This window comes from Ovis canadensis, chromosome 3, assembly GCF_042477335.2.
Source record: "Ovis canadensis isolate MfBH-ARS-UI-01 breed Bighorn chromosome 3, ARS-UI_OviCan_v2, whole genome shotgun sequence".
Classification (NCBI taxonomy): domain Eukaryota; kingdom Metazoa; phylum Chordata; class Mammalia; order Artiodactyla; family Bovidae; genus Ovis; species Ovis canadensis.
Window position 1 is genome coordinate 118,711,601 of NC_091247.1, and position 21,644 is coordinate 118,733,244.

At 41.1% G+C, this 21,644-nt stretch overlaps 1 non-coding gene across 1 annotated transcript; it reads left to right on the forward strand.

Annotated features, from left to right (window-relative positions):
* Positions 1-10,841: 10,841 nt before the first annotated feature.
* Positions 10,842-10,952, forward strand: LOC138438430 (U6 spliceosomal RNA). The gene has a single exon (XR_011256365.1). It is a non-coding gene; the product is annotated as a U6 spliceosomal RNA (small nuclear RNA).
* The last annotated feature ends 10,692 nt before the right edge of the window (positions 10,953-21,644 follow it).

A 21,644-nucleotide genomic window follows, 5' to 3' on the forward strand; every position in this document is an offset into this window, starting at 1 on the left:
TACCTTAGACATGGGAACTCAATAATACTTCATTGAATAAAAGGATGAGCAAATGAAAGTGGCCACCATCAGCTTAGTTGTCCTTGACAGCCCGTTCTGCCTTTTCTGATGACTTTTACTTTTAACCTATTCCCCGCACTAGCCTTTCTACTGAATTCAGATTCAGCCTCAGCTCTCCAAATCTGATGGTGCCTACTGTGACACAGCTGAGTTAAAACAGCAGGTGCTTATTGAATGCTATTATCAGAAGGGCACCGAGAGGGAATAATGGAAGATGCAGATACTGATTTTAAAACAATTTCATTATTAGTGTCTAATCGAAACTAAAATAGAGAAAAGTTATTATGCTAAAATGCTAAATTAACAGTTTCAGACAAAAGTACTTGTTCCAAGTAGGCACATGACTAAGCAACAAGTAAGAGGACAAACCGGAATTTTGGGGAAGAGGGCAAGGTAACTTCAGGCAAGAACTGAACTGGGACTTCCCTGGTGGTCCAGTGGTTATGAATCTACCTGCCAGTGCAGGGCTCATGAGTTCGATCCCTGGTCTGGGAAGATTTCACATGCCGTAGGGCAACTAAGCGCTTACATGCACTACGACTACTGAGCCTGTGCCCTAGAGCCTGCAAGCGCAACTGCTGAAGCCCACATAGCCTAGAGCTTGTGCTCTGCAACAAGAGAGGACACCGCAACGAGAAGCCTGTGCAGCACAACTCGAGAAGAGCCCCTGCCGGCAGCAACTAGAGAAGAGCCTGCTTGCAGCAAAGAAGACCCAACGCAGCCAAAAGCATTAAACCAATCAACTTTAAAACAGGGTGGCTGAACAAAGGATTTAAGAAGAATGTAGAACTTTAAAATTCTTATTGATTGATTTAAATTTTATTGGTGTATAGTTGATTTACAATATTGTGTTAATTTTTGCTGTACAGCAAAGTGACTCAGTTATTAAAAATTTATTTTTTAAGTGTGGTTAAAAAAACTCATAAAATATGCCATCTCAACTACCTTTCAGTGTTCAGTGAGTGACGTTAAGCATGTTCACATGACTGAGCAGCAGCTCTCAGGGACCATTTTTGTCTTGCCCAACAGAAACCCTAACCCTATTAAAGGACAGCCCCCCTCCCCCTGCCCCTCCTCTAGGCCTCTGGTAACCACCTTTCTACGTACTGTTCCTGTGAATTTGACTATTTTAGGCCCCTTAAAGAAATAGGGTTATACAGTATCTGTCTTTTAAAGAAGAATGTTGATTTTGAGCTATGTAGTTAAAGATGGGAGGACTAAATAGACAGAGATAAAAGGGGCTATGTTCTGCTCCAGTACCTACCATCTTGCTGGGGTTTCTCTGCCCTTGAATGAGGGATATCTCCTCAAAGTTGCTCCAGAGCCTCTTGATGAAAGTGAAAGAGAAGGGTAAAAAAAGTGGCTTAAAACTCAACATCCAAAAAACTAAGATCATAGCATCTGGTCCCAGGACTTCATGGCAAATTGATGGGGAAACAATGGAAACAGTGACAGACGTTATCTTTTTGGGCTCCAAAATCACTGCAGATGGTGACTGCAGCCATGAAATTAAAAGAGAGTTGCTCCTTGGAAGAAAAGCTATGACCAACCTAGACAGCATATTAAAAAGCAGAGACGTTTCTCTGCCAACAAAGGTCCATCTAGTCAAGGCTATGGTTTTCCCAGTAATCATGTATGGATGTGAAAGTTGGACTACAAAGAAATCTGAGCACTGAAGAGTTGATGCTTTTGAATTGTGGTGTTGGAGAAGACTCTTGAGAGTCCCTTGGACTGCAAGGAGATCCAGCTAGTCCATCCTAAAGGAAATCAGTCCTGAGTATTCATTGGAAGGACTGATACTGAAGCTGAAACTCGAATATTTTGGCCACCTGACGTGAAGAACTGGCTCATTGGAAAAGACCCTGATGCTGGGAAAGATTGAAGGTGGGAGGAGAAGAGGATGACAGAGGATGAGATGGCTGGGTGGCATCACCAATTCAATGGACATGAGTTAGAGCAAGCTCCAGGAGTTGGCGATGGAAGGGGAGGCTTGGCGTGCTGCAGTTCATGGGGTTGCAAAGAGCTGGACATGACTGAGCAACTGAACTGACTGATCTGGGCCAATACTCTCAGGTTATGGGTGTTTTGGGTGCTGTTTGCTGTGATTGTCTCCATGTGACTTTAGCTGCAGTTCCCAACTCAGAGCAGTGTCATTTGTATAAGACTCATCAGTGTAAATCATGGTCCAGAAGACAAAGAAGCTCTTGCCTAGAGTCCAGAAGCATGGACACTGGGTTCATTTGTCTTTGCTTGAACTGTGACGGAATGGGGTATTTTGATTTGGCTTGGAAACAGAGGTCTTTGTTGTTTCATTTTTCTTTGAAGAAACAAACATTACACTGGAAATTTTATGTATGGGTTTATGTAATAATGAATATAGGCACAAATATAGCATATTTCAATATTCTGTATTACTTTTAATCAACAATTCCATGTCATTAAGAAATGGTAAATTTTTTTTAATCTATGACTTGCAAAGAGACAAGGCTCTACAGCTCTGGTTCTTTCAGGTACAGTCTCTTCTTAGTTTTGTGCTTAATCTTACTGGACAGGACGTGCAACTCTCCTTCACATTTGGGCAGGAACAGATCTCTAATGAGGAATGACCGCAAGCCTATACGCCACCTTAGTGTGGATTATGAAAAGTGGCTTCTCTCTGAAGCCTGAACTTCTGAAGACTGAACACATAGCTTCTCTCTGACAGAATATTGTCTTGATAGAGCAAAATGCTTTGCTGTCATCTGCTAGAACATTATCATAATAACTCAGGCAACTATAGGAACAACGGCTTCTAGGGTTAGGCACACACGGGTGTATGCAGTACACATCCTGCACAACTGTATGCAGAAGCCCTTCAAAAGAAGAAAGACAGTGGACAGGAATGGAGCAGTCCGCCTGGGTCACTGTGTATAAAGACACAGGTGTTAACAGGAATAGATTTGTGTCCTACAGGACACAAATGTATCAGAGGGCAAAACCAAGATGGAAACCCACAACTTGGGTCGCAGTATTATGAGATAGGCAGAAAAGAAATATCAACAACCTCAGATATGCAGATGATACCACTCTAATGGCAGAAAGGGAAGAGGAACTAAAGAGCCTCTTGATGAGGGAGAAAGAGGAGTGTGAAAAAGTTGGCTTAAAACTCAACATTCAAGAAACCAAGATCATGGCATCTGATCCCATCACATCATGACAAATAGATGGAGGAAAAGTGGGAACAGTGGCAAATTTTATCTGGCGGGGGCAGGGGGAGGCGCTCCAAAATCACTGTGGATGGTGACTGCAGCCACAAAATGAAAAGCTGCTTGTTCCTTGAAAGAAAAGCTATGACCAACCTAGACAGCACATTAAAAAGCAGAAACATCAGTTTGCAGACAAAGGTCCTTCTAGTCAAAGCTAGACTTCCCTGGTGGCTCAGACGGTTAAGCATCTGCCTACAATGTGGGAGACCCAGGTTCAATCCCTGGGTTGGGAAGATTCCCCTGGAGAAGGAAATGGCAATCCACTCCAGTACTATTGCCTGGAAAATCCCATGGACAGAGAAGCCTGGTAGGCTACATATAGTCCATGGGGTCTCAAAGAGTCGGACACGACTGAGCAACTTCACTTCAGTGAAAGCTATAGTTTTTCTTGCAGTCATATACAGATGTGAGAGTTGGGCCATAAAGAAGGCCGTCTGCTGAAGAACTGATGCTTTCAAATTGTGGGGTTGGAGAAGGCTCTTGAGAGTCCCTTGAACTGCAAGGAGGTCAAACTTGTCAATCCTAAAGGAAATAAACCCTGAATATCATTGGAAGGACTGATGTTTAAACTGGAGTTCCAATACTTTGGCCACCTGGTGTGAAAAGCTGACTCATTAGAAAAGACCATGATGCTGGGAAAGATTGAAGGCAGGAGAAGGGGATGACAGAGGATGAGATGGTTGAATGGCATCATCAAGTCAATAGACATGAATTTGAGCAAGCTCTGGGAGATGGCAAAGGACAGGGAAACCTGGTGTGCTGTAGTCCATGGGGTCACAAAGAGTTGGGCATGACTGAGCAACTGAACAACAAAAATGCAGTACTTCAGAGTACATAAGACTTTTTAATGTTTTAACACATATTTCATTTTGGCATTTTCTTGTACCCTTTATAGCAGGGGAACTGTTATTTATAGCAATTTTATGAATAAGGATGAATAGGTTTATGTGACCTGTTTAAGGTCACGTGTTTGACAAAGCTAGGTTTTTAAATCAAATTCTTCTGAGTCCATGATTTTTTAAAATTATATTGTGGTTTCTTTTTTTCTGATACAGTTCCATCAAAGTATACTGTTTAAACTGTACCTTAGACTTCCACTGCAAGGAATCAAATTTATTTTCCTTTGTATCTCAGCACAAAATACAGACTCCATTCCCAGCCAGATTACTGAACAGGAGAAAGTGATGTTGGCCACTTGCCGGCCTGGCCCATAATGCAATGCTCTTCCCCCTCTCTCTTACTGTCTTCATGTCAACACCCCTAACAGCTTTAGAAACCACATATTGCAAATAAGAAAGCCTCCCTCAACTTGCTTGAGTGTTTGAATATCTACATTTGAAAGAGTCCTTCTTCCAAGAGATAAACTTCTATTGAGTTTATTGAACAATAAATAAGCTCCTATTAAGTTAAGAGCCTGAGTTCTGGGGTTTTATCTATTTCTTACAACAGCTAGTATTACCCTAATAATGTACTCTCTTTACATTATTTACATTTAGCCTCTACTGTGTAAGTATTTCTCTCTTAGTTGCTTATCCCTGGCTGCAATTATTTAGGGGAGGTGCCCACCTTTTCCTCCAGACTGCTTTTATACACTTAATTCTGCTTGCTCTCTGCTCCCTCTGGTGTTTTGAAGCACATGGAATTAGGCATACCACTTTGCCCCGCCCACCCCCCACCTTTTACAGCAATCTATTTTCTTCCGCATTACTTCCCCCCATGAACTAAGGATTTTAGTCATTAGTTTACTAAATTTCTCACATCACTATTCTGTCTATTTTTTGACCGCCTCTTCCTATCTCTCCAGTTCACCTACTCTAGTGTAAGTGAGTAAGCAGAAAATGATTCCACTCCAGTAATTCTTGGGCACGTTTAGGAACTCCAGTCCATTGACCTTGTTGTCCCACTGGCAAACATCCATCTATACCTAGTTAAGATTTCTTGGTCTTTTGTTAAGTGGTTTTCATGTACATTGATTCAGCTCCCTTGCCCCACCTCTTCTGTTTTTGCCTGGCAAAATTCCAACCCTTGGTAAAGTCAACTTTCTTCTTATTTCACCTCTGTATCAACACAACTGAATATATCTGGAAATATGCAGCAATGCTTACTGCTCTAACCATAGATTTATACCCACAAACCTCAATAGGATTTGAAGGACTGATGCTGAAGCTGACGCTCCAATACTTTGGCACTTGATGTGAAGAGCTGACTCACTGGAAAAGATCCTGATGCTGGGAAAGACTGAAGGCAGGAGGAGAAGGGGACGACAGAGGATGAGATGGTTGGATGGCATCACCAACTCAATGGGCATGAGTTTGAGCAAGCTCTGGGAGTTGGTGACGGACAGGGAAGCCTGGCAGGCGGCAGTCCATGCGGTCGCAAAGAGTTGGGCACAACTGAGCAACTGAACTGAACTGAACTAGTTTCTACATATACCTTTTCCCCCTAGTGCTCCACTTAGTTCTGTGTCTTTAAATATACGTGATTGACTAACGGATATATACCCTTGGTCTGTGACTACAATTTACCTCTGCTCTAATAGTGTGAAAGCAGTCACAGGCAATGCATAAATGAACAGACATAGCTATGTCCCCATAAAACTTTATTTACAAGAAGGGATGGTAGGTCACACTTGACTGAACAGGCACAGATTGCCGACTGCCAATACAGCAATATTGTTGCATTGCTTGGATTAAATGAACAGACAAATGAATGAGCAACAGCCTCTTTGACAGCAGCCAACCGTCTCCTGATTTGGGCCCCTCGGTCGCGCGTGAATATCCATGGGACTGTGAGAGAATCACATCCCTGTGTGAGGGGACAACACCACCGTCACTCTTTAGGGCTGAGTGAGGAGCACATGGGGACAAGCCTTACAAGTGTCATGTTTTGCTCCCAAATGGGTCAGGTGAGCAATGTTCTGAGCTCCCTGAAACTCTTCTTGGATGACTAAGAGTAGATCCTAAACTGTCTGTTTAGGGAAACTGTTCCCTCCACGATGGAGTCCTAACATTTCTCACCAGGACCTTTACCATTTGTCCTGTTTTCAGTTGTTCAACGTCATTATTTTCTCCTCCATTGCCCCTCACATAACACGGAAGAGCTTGCAGGTTTGGGAACATGTAGGCTTTCTCTCACTTCTAGGTCCATGTACATCCCGTCCTTTCTGCCTGGAAATCTAACCACCTCCCTTCAATGACCAGGCTCACCATAATTTGTTCTTTAGGAGTCTGTCTGGATGCTGTTTTTCTTCTGTAAATTATTTGAAGCACTCCACAACCAGTGGTAGTCCTTGCTCTGTGTCCAGTAATCTCGTGCTTGTTCCGGTACTAGCTTTTATCACTTTGCATAGGAATCATTCTTTTGATAGTCTCTCCACAAAATACTGGGGTTCCCTGGTGGCTCAGACGGTAATGAACCTGCCTGCAATGCAAAAGATACAGGTTCATTCCCTGGGTAGGGAATATCCCCCGGAGAAGGAAATGGCAACCCACTCCAGCATTCTTACCTGGGAAATCTCATGAACAGAGACACCTGGTGGGCTACAGTCCATGGGGTTGCAAAGAGTTGCACACAACTGAGTGACTAACACTTTGACTTTCTCCCTAATACTGTGAGTGTTTCAAAGGTGGGTGCTATCTTGTACTTGCCAAGTTTTGCCCATTATACACTGCCTGGCATGGACCAGTCCCTCAGTAAATATTTGTTGAATGAGTGAATGACTGTGTAATGAGCAGTAGATTTTTCATAAAAGTGGCTGATGTTCCATAAACCTTATTCCTAGCGTCTTGATTATCTCAGGTGGAGGAGGGATGTCCTCTTGTCCTGGCTAGCAGACTGGGTAAGTGACTGTGTCTGCTTCCAACTGGGAAGCCAGAGGAATAGCACTTTTGACTATAATACTAGTTAACACTCGAGTATTAACCACCCAGATGTGTGTGTATGTGTGTGTGTGCATATATATATATATATATATATATATATATATATATAAAATCAGTGGCTATGTGTGCGTAGGAAAAGCTTGACCATGGGGTCAGACTAATCTTTGTTCACGTATGATATTTTCCCACTTTTTAAGTTCTCTGAGGTTTAATTTCCTGATCTGTAAAACAAGGATTAGTATGTATGTCCTGTAAGATTTCAGCTGTATGGGAAAAGGGTTAAAGATAATATGCTTAGTACAGTGTCATCCGGTAGGTGCTAATCACAAGCAGTAGCTCCAGGCATAGCTCCAGTCTTATCAATAGGGAACCCTGGTGTCAGTATTGCTTACAGAAGACAAAGAGGCTGTGTTGAATCAATTTCATGATAACACCAACTTACATTTAATAGTGGCAGCTTCAGATGGAGATTGTCTGCACTTTTGGGTTTTCAGCCCTGGTAAGTTTGAGGTAAATGTACAAGGCTCTAAAATTCCCATAAATATATTTTACTATGTGGGTCTGAAACGCCAATACTTTGGCCACCTGATGCAAAGAACTGATTCATTTGAAAAGACCCCAATACTGGGAAAGATTGAAGGCGGGAGGAGAAGGGGATGAAAGAGGTTGAGATGGTTGGATGGCATCACTGACTCAGTGGACATGAGTTTGAGTAAACTCCGGGAGTTGGTGATGGACAGGGAGGCTGGTGTGCTGCGGTTCGTGGGGTTGCAAAGAGTTGGACATGACTGAGCGACTGAACTGAACTGAACTGATGTGGTTCTTGGCTTCTTGGGAACAAGGCATGTGAACTCAGGCGTGTGCTCATGTACATGCACACACACACACATATACACATGCACACACCAGAGAATTTCTCCATTTAATTTGCGTTTACTCAATTTGCCACTGACATTTGACACAGCTAAAGCAACTGAGCATGAACACATGCAAGAAATGCATGACAGACTGATTACTGAGTCATAAACATTTTTCTTCAGCGCAACAGCGCTGAGATAAGTACTGGCATTACTTCCAGCTTCTTTTCGATATTAAAGTTTACCCAGAAGGTAAAGGTCAGTGGGAGAGCTCACCACTTGCAAGGAGAGTGTTGGAGGGAGGGTGTTCCTTTTCTGCTAGACAGCCATGACGCTGGGGAGGAAAGCATGTCAGGCGTTTTCCCTGTCTGCCAGTTCCCCTAGTGTCTTGGGTGCCACAAACTTATTTTCCTTTGCCAGCACATTTAGTTTACAAGATGATTGTCTCACAAAACACAGCAGTTACATTTATGAGAACATATGCAAAATTAAACCACTGACCCAGGAGTCAAATGAAATTTCCCATAAATGATTGAGCTTATTCTTTGCTTTTATTAAAGCAAACAAGCCCTTTGTCCCTTAATTTTACAAATCAGTGCCATTGCAACAAATAGGAGCTTTACAGGTCCAAAAAGGACTACAAGCAGCAGAAGTGTGACTTGCCCAGAGAGATCAAAGATTTCCCTCTGCTTATTGGACCCAGGTTAGGGTGCTTGTGTCTCATTTTATTAACACAGGCCTGGCATCTGTGGTGGCTCCTTGGGATATTCCTTGGTAAATCAGAACCCTAGATAAATTGGACATAAGGTCTCACAATGACTTGGACTTCACCCAGGCAGGCCTCAGGTAGGACCTGCTCCATATGCTGACTTATGTTAAGCAGATAAAAAGGCTTGTTTGGCACCAACAGGAGCTTCCATGATTCTTCATGGGCAGTATAAATGAAGAAGACGTATGTCAACCTAACCACTATCGTCTACAATACTGTCGGGAAGAGAGGATGGGAATAGAAATGCACAGAATGTATTTAATAGGCCAACCTGTCAACCAGTTGCACTTTTTGCAGAACTTCTAACACATGGAAACATTTTGAGATTTTACCATTCTGGGCATCTTTGGAGAGTCTGTGCTTGTTATCATCATCATTATTATCAATCATCAAATGAGCTAGCTGCAGGGCACTGTGGTGGGAGCTATGGAGGGTACCAAGAAGGAAGTGTGAGACATAATCCACGCTGGGGTGACATGCTAGTGGTCAGAACTGGCGGGGGAAGGCCTTCAGGGAGGCGAGAGTGAGACGGAGCTCGCTGGCCCCTGGAACTCAGATAACTGGGGACTTTTAAACATACCTCCAGAAGTCCTTTATTTTCCTGTAGGACATACAACTCTTTTGGAGGTTTTGAGCCTGGTAAATCAGGGGCTCAAGCCCTTGATTATCTCTAGGGCTGGTGAATGAAAACCGAAGGGAAAAACTAGCTACCGTGTAAAGCAGTATATCACGTGTTTATAGTGATGCCCAAGTGCAACACCCAGTAGAAACTTAGAGTCTTCTCTTTGCTGTCGGCTTCTGAATGTTTATGCCTGTTGGTTAAGGAATGGCTTATTGCAGACCATGCTTTGATCATGAGTCCTTGTCAAGTTTTCCCAGGCCTTCTATTCCTGCATTTAATTTTCTTCAATATTTCCTACAGCTCTCACAAGTAGATGGAGCACTTAGATGCCTTTTACAACAGGGAACTGATGTGCTCGGGTATGACGGGAATGGTTTTTCCAGCTTTTCCCACCTAGATCTAGCTCTGAACTGACAGCTTCCTCATCTGCGTGTGTGTGTTTAATATTTATATTTATTTATTTACTTGGTTGGGTCTTAGTTGCTGCACACAGGATGTTTGATCTTCGTTGCAGCCTGTAGGGTCTAGTTCCCCTACCAGGGACGGAAGCCAGCCCCCTGCTTTGGAAATGCAGAGTCTTAGCCACTGGACCACCAGAAAGTCCCCCTTATTGATATTTTCATTCTTTCTCTCAGCACTTAGTGTAATATTTTATTGCACTTATGAGCTTAAACTTCTGTTTACTAGATTAGAAGCTTCTTGAGGACAGGAATCACATCTTTTCACATCTGCATACTCAATGCCTAGAACAGGGAACCACCCACCACCCACCACCCCGCCCTGGCTCAATATCTATGAATGAGAATTTAGGAAGCCTTCCAAGATGATGGGAAAGAACTCATCTGACCCTCACCCTCCCTGATTATTCTTGATAAATGATTATTTCTATTATGAGATATAATTCAACATCAACATCAACTGAGGGAACAAGGAATGCAGTGACTCTAAAATCATTATTATATGATCTCAGAGTACATTGGTGGAATCACTGCTTACTTGTACAGGAAGCTAGATTATTACTAATTAATGTGTGTCTCCAGAAAGCATTTCAATTAATGGAAGGGGAAGCAACTCTCGGGCATGTTGGATGAGAGGCTAATGACTGCTCTTAACATTTCAACTGAAGAGTTTACATGTGGTTGAAAATCTATACTATGGATGCCTTAATAGAATACATGTTGTTTCCAGTATTTATTGACTGCCTACTGTGTGCGAAATCTTCTCTTGGCAGGCTATTTCCTGAATGAGCTCATAACTTACTCCAGGGATTTGGCTATCGAAGTAATTTAATGTGATTGGACAGAAAAATGACTCCATTCGTCAAACTGATATATTTACAAATTAAAATATATGAATCAGGATTTATGCTCCTTTAGTTCATTTATTGTAATAAATATTGGAAATCTAGTGCTCACTTCAGCAGTACATATACTAAAATTGGAATATATATTACATTGAAGAGTAGCATGGCTCTTGTGCAAAGATGACATGCAAACTTGTGAGGCATTCTGTATTTTAAAAAAATCCATTAGAACTCTACATCAAGGCTACATCAAATTAATGAATATTTTAATAAAGAAAATGTCACTTAAAAAATTCACTTTCAAGTCATTTAGCTTAAAAGATTTGTCCCAAATCTACCCATAATTTGAGAACATATGTGTAAGCTGTGTTTTCTTTGGAATTTGACTGCTGTGTGAAATGATTATCTGGTGATTAAAACAGTACAGAATTTTCTTTACTTTGAAATGCATGTATGTTTGGTCACATTTTTGCTGAGGTAGTACAGTGTAATCATTTTCATTGTTTTTCTTCTATTAATACTGCAGAAACCTTTTCAATAAGAGAAGCTGGTTGCAATTTCAACTTTAAAATAGGCAAAGAACTTTCCATGCAAAACAAAATTCTCTTCTATTTAGTTGACCAGAAGGAGGCTCTCTTCCACCTCACTGTATGAAGTTAGACTAAAAACTTGTGAACTTACTTCTTCCAGGTGGATCTAAAGTGTCCCAAGCCATCTCTGTCATTGGTGGTGGCAGAGGCAGCACCCTGAAAATTTCCCAGGAGGAACAGAATTTAAATTTGCAATCATGGATAAGAAGTGAGTGTTAAGTGTTCTTCCCTTCCAGCTCAGTCATATATTTCTCTTCTAGTTGAATAACAATTAGTAAAAATATTAGGATAAAACACTCCCCACTAACTTGGGAAATTTCGACATTCCTTAGCTTAATTTTTATGGCTTTGTTTTTCAAGATTGTCCTTAAATCTCCAATATGATTTTTAAGACTATTTTGAAATGAATCAGTAAGGCATTTGGATTTTTTAAAAGTATAGTTATGCTTCTACCTGCTTATCCCTCTTTGTATATATGTATAAGTAAGATATAGCCTATGTATCTATAAGTGAGACATTTCTCATGTGTATAGCATAGGATAATCTCACTCATCCCAGATGCTCTAATTACATTGCTTTTATCAATGAAGAAGCCACCCAGTGGCAGGTATGTGTCCCAAGGGTATTAGACAGAGCTTTGAAAAATGAATAAAACTTGTCACAGGTTGAACTGTGTCTTCCAAAAAGATAGGCTGAAGTCTTAAGCCCAGGGATCTGTGAATGTGACCTTATTTGGAAATAGATTCTTACAGTTGTGGCCAAACTAAAATAAGGTCACTAGGGTGGGCCCTGAATCTAATATGACTGGAGTCTATATAAGAGGAAGATGCCGTGTAAAGGCACAGAGACAGAGAGACGCGCAGGAAAGAGGGCTGCGTGACAAGAGAGGGAGAGAATGGAGTGAAGCCGCTGCAGACCTGGGGGCACCAAGGATTGTGCCCCCCCCCCCCCCAGAAGACAGTGAGAGGCAAGGGACGACTCTACCTCTTTGGACCTCTTAGCAGGGTCCTTCTGACACCTTGATTTCAGAACTTTTGGCCTCTAGGACTGTAAGAGAATAATTTTCTATTGTTTTTTAAGTAAAAACAAAAAGAAGAAGAAGAAGAAGCCACTAGTAGATTCAGAATACTGAACAGAAGGTCCAGATCCTTGAGCGTAAAGAGGAGTGTGAAGATGCATCCTTCACTGTAGGTACACAGTCTGCCATACGATGTCATGAGATCATCTTGAACCAATGGATTTTTGAGTTGTCATCCCTCTTCTTTGTCTTGGAGGGCAGTTTATGTGATTGTTGCAGAAAACAGCATTGTGGCTCTTTTGAGAAGACTTTCCCTTTAACGATGGAGCAGAGCTAGTTATGAAATACCCAACTGTGACTAATTTTGGAGGAGTGACGTCTCACATAAACTGTCTCCTGGAGATGCTGTTGGAGCCAGTGAACAGCAGAATGATGATGAGTTTATCTGTGCTAATTGTGCCTTTGAGGGCTTTTTTTCTGGACAGAGCACAAAGCAGATCAATGCTGCACTTCTCACCTCTCTTTGGCATGAAGGTTCTGGTTGCTGGTAACTGTGGTAGGCAGAATAATGACCCTGAACATGTCCATGCCCTAATCTCTGGAACCTGTGAATATGCTGTTTCACGGCAAAAAAAAAAAAAAAAAAAAAGATTTGCAGAGGTAATTCAGGTTATAGATATTAAGATGAGGAGATGATTGTAGTGTGGCCAGTCTAATCACATGATCCCTTAAAAGCAGAGGGAGCTACTCTTCTCCAGCTGAAGCAAGATGTAGCAGAAGAAAAAGCCGGAGAATTCCAAGTGTGAGAAGGAGTCTATGCACTGTTGGTCATTCTAAGAGGTCAGGGGTCACATGTGAGGGCTGAAAAGAAGCTTAGAGAGCTAGGGCCAAGCCTCATTGACAGCCTGTAGGGAAATGGGGACCTTAGTCTTACAACCCCAAGGAAGTGAACTCAGCCAACAATGGGAATGAGCTTGAAACTTGATTCTTTCCCAGACCTCTGGGTAAGGAGTTGCAGCCTTGCCCTCATCTTGATTTTAGCTTGGTGAACCACATAGCAGGCTTATGCCCTACAGAAACTAAGATAATGAATTTGTGCTATTGCGAAGTCACTAAGTTTGTGGCAATTTGTCACAGTATCACTGGAAAACTAAATCAGAAAACATTTGGAAGAAAATGGTGTTTGTGTTGGATTGTGACTTTGATAGTAGACTGTTACAATGAATCATGCCTCCATGAATTTAGTCCAGTGACTTTGGGCTTTAGCCAAAGATATTAACAAATGTAATAACACCAGAGACTTAACAAATGTATTTGTTTCCTATTGACTTTTAAACAAATTACAAAAATTTACTGGCTTGAAACAAAACAGACATAATTTCATAGATCAGAAGTCTCAGTGGGCCAAAAGTCAAGATCTCAGCAGAACTGCATCCCTTCTAGAGGCTCTAGGGGAGCATCTATCTCTTTGCCTTTTCCAGCTCTAAGGGTCCCTGCATTCCTTGGCTTATGGCCCCTTCCTGCCCCTTCAAAGAGATCAATACAACATTATCAATTTTCCCTTACTCTTTCTTCCTGCTTATAGAGACTCTTGTGATTACATTAAGACCATTAGGATAAGCCAGGCCAATTCTCCCACCTCACCGTAACTTAATCACATATGCACCATCTCTTTTGCAATGTAAGATAACATATTCACAGGTTTGGAGGATTAGAGCAAGGGTATCTTTATAGGGAGCATTGTACTACCTACCCCTAACGTGTTGCTTTGTGTGTTTATATTCTTGGAATGCTCACTCTTTGAATTCCCCCTCTTGAAACACAATTTCTGTACTGTGGGAAAGTCCAAGCAACCATGTAGGGAGGCCTCCACATAGAGGACTCAAGGCCTAAGGCCAACACTACTATCTGACCTCCCAGCTGGCAGCCAACAGCAGCTCCCTGCCCTGTAAGCATGGCCATTTTAGACCTTTCAACTAGCCCTGTATCCTATCCATCACCACGGAGGTGGATCTGCCTGCTTAATGCGGAGAATCATGAAAGATAATTAATGGTGGTTGCTTTTTAAAGCTCCTAAAGTTTGAGAGTGCTGTGTTATGTAGCAATGGATAATTGAAATAATGTTGTAGTCCCTTTTATAACTACCTAACTACCTGAAATAGATGAATTCTGATCTGAGGAAGATGGGTTCTTCTTTCAGGAATTCAAGTGAAATAGATGACCCAGGTCAAAATACATACCGTCAAGAGTGCAGTGTCTGCCACGTAGTTAAGTTCAGTCGCTCAGTCGGGTCTGACTCTGTGACCCCATGGACTGCAGCATGCCAGGCCTCCCCGTCCATCACCAGTTCCTGGAGCTTGCTCACACTCATGTCCGTTGAGTTGGTGATGCCATCCAACCATCTCAACCTCTGTTGTCCCCTTCTCCTCCTGCCCTCGATCTTTCCCAGCATCAGGGTCTTTTCCCATGAGTCAGTTCTTCGCATCAGGTGGCCAAAGAAGCATCAGCACATAGTAGGTGTTGCAAAATTATAATTGGCTTTTCCCAAGCAGTCTTTCTGCTGCAGACATATCCACCGGCCTCCCTATTGAAAGAGATTTCTCTCTTTTCGAGATGTATTTGATTTGGCATATAATCAAGTATAATGTATTATTTGATAATTTTGCTTGGTGGCCCATAATTTGAAGTCATAAAGTCTTAACCTGAACAATATGTGTATTTGTTTCAAAATATCATTTCTCAGAAAATACATCATAACTAAAATTTTGATTATGAAGTAGAGTCTTACAGTTCATATTGTTTAATTGCACTGCACACAAGAATCTCTTCTCTTTAGTTTGTGCAGTTGCTGTAAGTGACTTTTGAAAGTAATATAATTATAACTTGTAATCATAAATGCATTCATAGATTTCATGGAGCAAGCTGAATATGAAACTGTTCATTTGGAGCCAAATTGATTACCATTTGAAAACAGTAAATGGAGTAGCTGATTAGAATACATTGCAAAGAGTCATGATTTAATTTTTTATCATTTAGAAACCTCTGATGCTATGTGTGTTAATGGCAGTTTTGAGGGGCACAAGGATTCCATGTTTTCCTGAGCTAAGTGATATGGCTGTGCTGACTCAGCAAAAAATGCGCATTTCAAAAATACTTGAAGTAAGTGATACAATGCAACGTCGTGTGATTAAAATCACCACCTGAGTATTAAAAATGTGAGTGCAATTTATAAGTAAGGTTTAAGCTCATTTAAAGCAACACACTGTGAGATCTGGGCAGAAATCCAGCTCTGTGGAGGTTTTCAAGTTTTCATAAGAAAGTACTTGAATGGGTTATGTTCACGTTGTGTTCAACCTGCTTTTCTTTTGCTCCACCTTGGAGTCTCCACATTGAAGCTAGAGATATTTTTGAAAAACTCACAAGTCTGTCAATCCCCTGCTTTAAGCTCTTTCGCGGTTCCCCGTTGCGTCCACATAAAGCCTTTGCTCAGTATACAGGGCCCTGCTTGATCTGCTGCTGCTGATCTGGCAGTCTTATCTCTTAGCAGTTTTCTTACCTTCTATGGCCCCAGACCTGGAGAAGAACTTATAATTTCCTAACCTCTTTTCTCTAGGCACGCAGCCTGGCTATTTCCAGCACATCTGTAAAATCTTGTTTAAGTGACACTTCATGCGGAAAGATTTTCTTGACCCTCTTCACCAGGGAGCCTAAGAGAAATACCCTATCCACTTGAAGTACCTGTTTTACTCATTTGCTAGCACTGATCAAGCTATATCACAGTTGTTTCTTTCTTTCTTTCTTTAAGAATTGTTTCTCTAATTGTCAATTCCCTCAGTTGAGCACAGGGGCCTGTTGGCAGTATTGTCAGGCTCACAATGAAATCAGATGCATGTACAGTGCCTGGCACACAGAGGGACCCGAAACAAAGTCACTGAATGAAAAATGGATATATTTGTTCAAAGGGAACAGGGTATGAAACAACCATTATCAGCGCCTGGCATTTAGTAGAGAGTGGGTATATGTTCACTCGTTCATCCCGCATCACAGATCAGCACCACAGGGTTCATCGTTAGTCGGCTGTCATTTCCCACTGGTTTACCGCGTGTTATTTACAAAGCAGTAAGCTGTTTGACTGTATGGTAACACCTTATAGAGCAATTTTCTTGGAATAAAATAGGCTGGATCTTTGAAACTGTAGCTTCTCATTTCTAGACCTTGGCATCTTATGACTTTTTATGTGCTTCCTTTTGGATCTGGCTGGCTCCTTTCAGTTTGGTTCTCAGTCCAGACGGTTTCTCCTTAGAGAGCCTTTCTTGACCACTTACGTCAAATTCCTCCCCTCTCTCCTGTTGCCAGCTGACTGCAGCTATGACATCAAGTGGATTTAGTGTCTTCCATACTTATCAGTACATAAACTTATCTTGCTTATGTATGTCTTTTGCTTATTGACTATTACCACCTTACAGAATGAAAGTCTGTGAGGGGACTTACCTGGTGACTTGTCCAGTGGTTAAGACTCTGAGCTTCCACTGCATGGGGTACAGACTCGGTCCCTGGTTGAGGAACTAAGATCCCACATGCTATGAGACACAGCCAAAAAATAAATAAAAATTAAAACTGATACAAAAAAATCCATGATGAACAAACAATAATTTTTAAAAAATGTCTATAAGATCAGGGCCCAGCCTGTTGCCCCAGTGCTTTGAACACTAGCTGGCATGTGGTGGGTGAGTCCATGCATGAAGGAACATTGAAAGAAAGCTTCCTCCGGTGTTACCCCATAGGCCAGTATCCCTCAGAATCGTCTCAGCTGCCATTATACAAATAAGGGTTCTCATCTGACAAATATTCAAATGCACATGTGAAGTGATATACTTGATACAATTTGCACATCCTGTGATGACTTTCTATCAAGTCAATAGAACAGATGGCCAATAATTGTTAGTGACTTTCACTGGGGAAGAGAGAAAACAGCCAGATGATCTTGCGTAATCTGGTAATTTTGGAAAGTCCTGTGGCAAAATAATTGTTTCTTTTCTTTAAACAACATGAGTAGGGAGTTCCCTGGTGGTCCAGTGGTTGGCATTCTGTGCTTACAATGCAGAGGGCAATGTGAGTTCAATCCCTGGTGGGGGAAATAAGATCCCTCATGCTATGCAGTGCAGCCAAGAAAACATAAAAACATGAGAAATATGAAAGCTATAATAAATTTTCTAATAAAAATACGCTAATAAAAGTAACTTTGGGGGAATACCTAGTCATCTTTTCTTTGATTTTCTTGAGCAGCTTGTGCCCTAAACCCTGAAAGGAGGGCAGTAGTGAAGGGGAAGAGTCTCTCTCTATGGCTGATTTCTTTCTAACTGACATATTGGTTGGTGAGATGGGATCAGAAAGCCATTCATTGGCTTGTAGTAATGCACCCCGGTCTCTGGTGTGTCACAGAGGGTATGCTAGTCCATTTTGCTCCACATGGGTGTTTGGCTAAGATAGCTCTGTAGCTTCAGCCTTTCCCAAGATAGACCCCAACGTCGAAATTTGGGGAAAGAGTGGGACAAGTATTAGGAAACTTTACTAGTACTATAATGTAGCCAGTGCTGCTGCTGCTACTAAGTCGCTTCAGTCGTGTCTGACTCTGTGCGATCCCATAGACAGCAGCCCAGTAGGCTCCCCCATCCCTGGGATTCTCCAGGCAAGAACGCTGGAGTGGGCTGCCATTTCCTTCTCTGATGCATGAAAGTGAAAAGTGAAAATGAAGTTGCTCAATCATGTCCAACTCTTTGCAACCCCATGGATTGTAGTCCACCAGGCTCCTCCATCCGTGGGATTTTCCTGGCAAGAGTACTGGAGTGGGGTGCCATCGCCAGTGCTAGAGAGGGCTAAATCCATTCAGCAATTTTTTTTGACCCCCATCTAGTCTCCTTCGTTTGTTCTTCAAGTTTATCAGAACCCATAGAGGAAAAGATGAGAGTAGGTTTTCTAGACCCTCCAACACCAATAAATTCATTTCCTTCATGAATGGGAATGTTTCTTTGGTTTCTCAGCAGAAAAAAACTTTAGGAAATATGAAAATTACATGTTACTGCCTTCAAAAAATATTGAAATGTAATTTCTGTAAGTAAATGAAATATGTGTAATTTAGAAATGACTTTTTATTTACAATCTGAGGTTGTGATATTTAAATGATACCTATATTCTATAGTATTCATACCATGTAAAATCTGGAGCTGCTGCTGCTGCTGCTGCTAAGTCGCTTCAGTCGTGTCCGACTCTGTGTGACCCCAGAGACAGCAGCCCACCAGGCTCCCCTGTCCCCGGGATTCTCCAGGCAAGAACACTGGAGTGGGTGCCATTTCCTTCTCCAATGCATGAAAGTGAAAAGTGAAAGTGAAGTCGTTCAGTCGTGTCCGACTCTTAGCGACCCCATGGACTGCAGCCTACCAGGCTCCTCCGTCCATGGGATTCTCCAGGCAAGAGTATTGGAGTGGGGTGCCATTGCCAAAGCTATATTTGATAAAAGTCAGCAAAGCGTTCATGAACAAACATTTCTGGCTGTCAACTATTAAGTAGTATACTGTTTCTCTTTATTTTCACTAATTCTGCAATGTGATGGTGGAAAGTGCTTACAATAATTGTTGGGTTTCTATATTTGTTTTAGGAAATTTGCACCTCAGAAACCTCAAAGTGCTGTTTCATAGGTGGTGTTTCCATATGTCTAGAAATTTAATAATCATCACTATCATCACTTGACTATAGAAAGACAGGAAGTATAACAAGGCTGTCTCATTATTTTCTCTGTAATTTGACCCCACTCCAAACTCCCGCTTCCCTGGTGGCTCAGAGCGGTTAAGAATCTGCTTGCAATATGGGAGATTTGGGTTTGATCCCCGGTTTGGGAAGATCCTCTGAAGAAGGAAATGGCAACCCACTCCAATATTGCTGCCTGGAGAATCCCATGGACAGAGGAGCCTGGCGGACTATAATCCATGGGGTTGCAAAGAGTTGGACATGACTGAGGGACTAACATATACACACTAACCTCTTTTGCAATCTCATTTGACTGTAATTCCAGTTTAAACAAAGGGCCAAAATACTTTGATATCTAAGAATATTATGTAAAAACCTGTTGTAAGTTGACATTAAACTCTTTTTCTGTAAGAAGATATAGACAGTTTTCCCTGAAAGTGTCGCTTAACCAATGAAGGGCTACTCCCAGTAGGAGATGGCAAAGGAATAAACTGTGACAAATGCTACCTTGTTTCAGCAAAAATCTCATCTTTTAAATTTCAAAAATAGGATATACCAAAAGTCATCTAAAATTTTGGAACGTGGAAGCTTTTTAACCCAAATCATAGTATTGATTATTCTAGTTAGGCCTAGGGCATTTCTTATGTAGCCTTCAATTCTTACGATCTTCTGGCTATAATATGCAAGAACACTGATGAATAAAGGGACAGATCTTTGTTTTTCATTTTCCTAGGCTTACTGGATCAGAAGTTAAACCTGCCTATTTCGCGATCTAATCAATTTTCTTTGGTTTAACACCAAGACTAATGCCTCCTCTTCTTAGGCTCTTCCAGCTTATTTGAACTTAGCATTTTAGTCGTTCACATAAAGCCTTTCATGCCAGTTTTATATTTGAAAATGGGTCCCAGCTGCTCTGGCTTTCTTAATCCCTTCCAGAAAGGCGTATGTGACAGCATCTTCCCTAGGGAGGTGGTAGTTCCAAAGCGTCTTCTCTAGGTAGCAAAAGTGCTAAGCCATACACTATTACCCTGTCTACTTCCTTGGCTGGCTAAGCAGATCAATACATGTTTTATATTTTTTATGAACAGACACAGGAATATAAGAGCAGTGTGTCTCTATATATTTTATGATTATGGAAAATGTCATTCAGTTGGTATTTTCAAAACTTCTGTTGGGTCCTAGTATGTAGTAAGGATTCAATAAACATTGAATAAATCAACGTGTGAAGAGATAAAAGTATCGAGCAGCCAACATACATAATTCTCTGAAAAAGTTTAAGTATTTCACCATATTTTACTTTTAAAATAAGGTTGAAAGCTCTTAAATGTTTGACATATATTTTATTAATCCAGCCAAAGACCTAAACAGTGATGGCTTTGTTTTTTGTCTTCTTTTTATCTTATAACCCTGGCTTTGAACCTGCTTCTTAAGAATATATTATTAAATCATTCAATTTCGTGTTTAGAAATTTCTAAACCAAGGAATTCATGGGACAAATTTTTGATTTGAATACATATGTCTATACATGCCATATAGTAATTTGCTCCAGAATAAAGTTATAATAATGGACTCCATCACTGTATTCTAGATTACATCAGTAATATATATTTCATACTCAGAGTAGATACTTACATTCTTCAAATAAGTGTAGAAAAGATTATCAGTTTGAAATAATGGGATTAACCAGGTCAAAATTGTAGAAAATATGACTGTGAAAGGAATTTATCAAAATGTAGATAAAAGAAGCATCTTGAAACTTTAACTCCGTGTCTGAGACAACAGCAAGTAGGCATTTTGCCAGCGCTAATTTGTCTTTTCTATTGATTCAAGCTTTATTGGACATTTTGTTGTCTCTTCAAGGGAGGGTGTTAGGAGAATACAGAATAGTGAAGCCTCATTCCCGATAATGTTATGCCCACGAATCACATCGCATCCTAGCTGCAGCGCTTAGACAAGGCAGAAGCTCAAGCCTCTTTCCCAAGTATCTTAGTAAAAGGTATCTTTCCTTATACATGGAAGTTGAGACTTGTTTTATGTACTTGCTCTTTGGTATAATTCCATTTGAAAACTTTTAGAATGTACTCTCTATTTTAAATACCTTCCTTCATAGCTGAAAAGAATTTTCAAGTCATCATAATCGTAAAACTTAGGCATCTTTTCTTCAACGTTTTAAACGAATAAAAGATCATTCTGTCCATTTGCTACTTATTGCTGCTTGTCTATCCCTAATTGCACACTCTGTTTAAGCATACTGTTGAGTGAGGATGAAAAACAGTGCATTATATTTGTGAAGTAAATGCATCAGTATATTGTATGTTCAAAAGAGCAAAAGAAAATTTTGAAGATAAATGGCGTGGTGATCCCATTTTTCATCCTTATTAAAGGCTAGCCTTAACAGTCACGGTGTTTCCATGACCATCTGAGCAAGTGATTTACATTCTCCTTCCCTACTTTTCTTTGCCTTGCTTGACATAAATGACATAAAGGGTATTTGTCTAACTCACTGTTCACAGGGGATGGCTTCCTATTTTCTCTGCAATTAGAAACACCAGCTC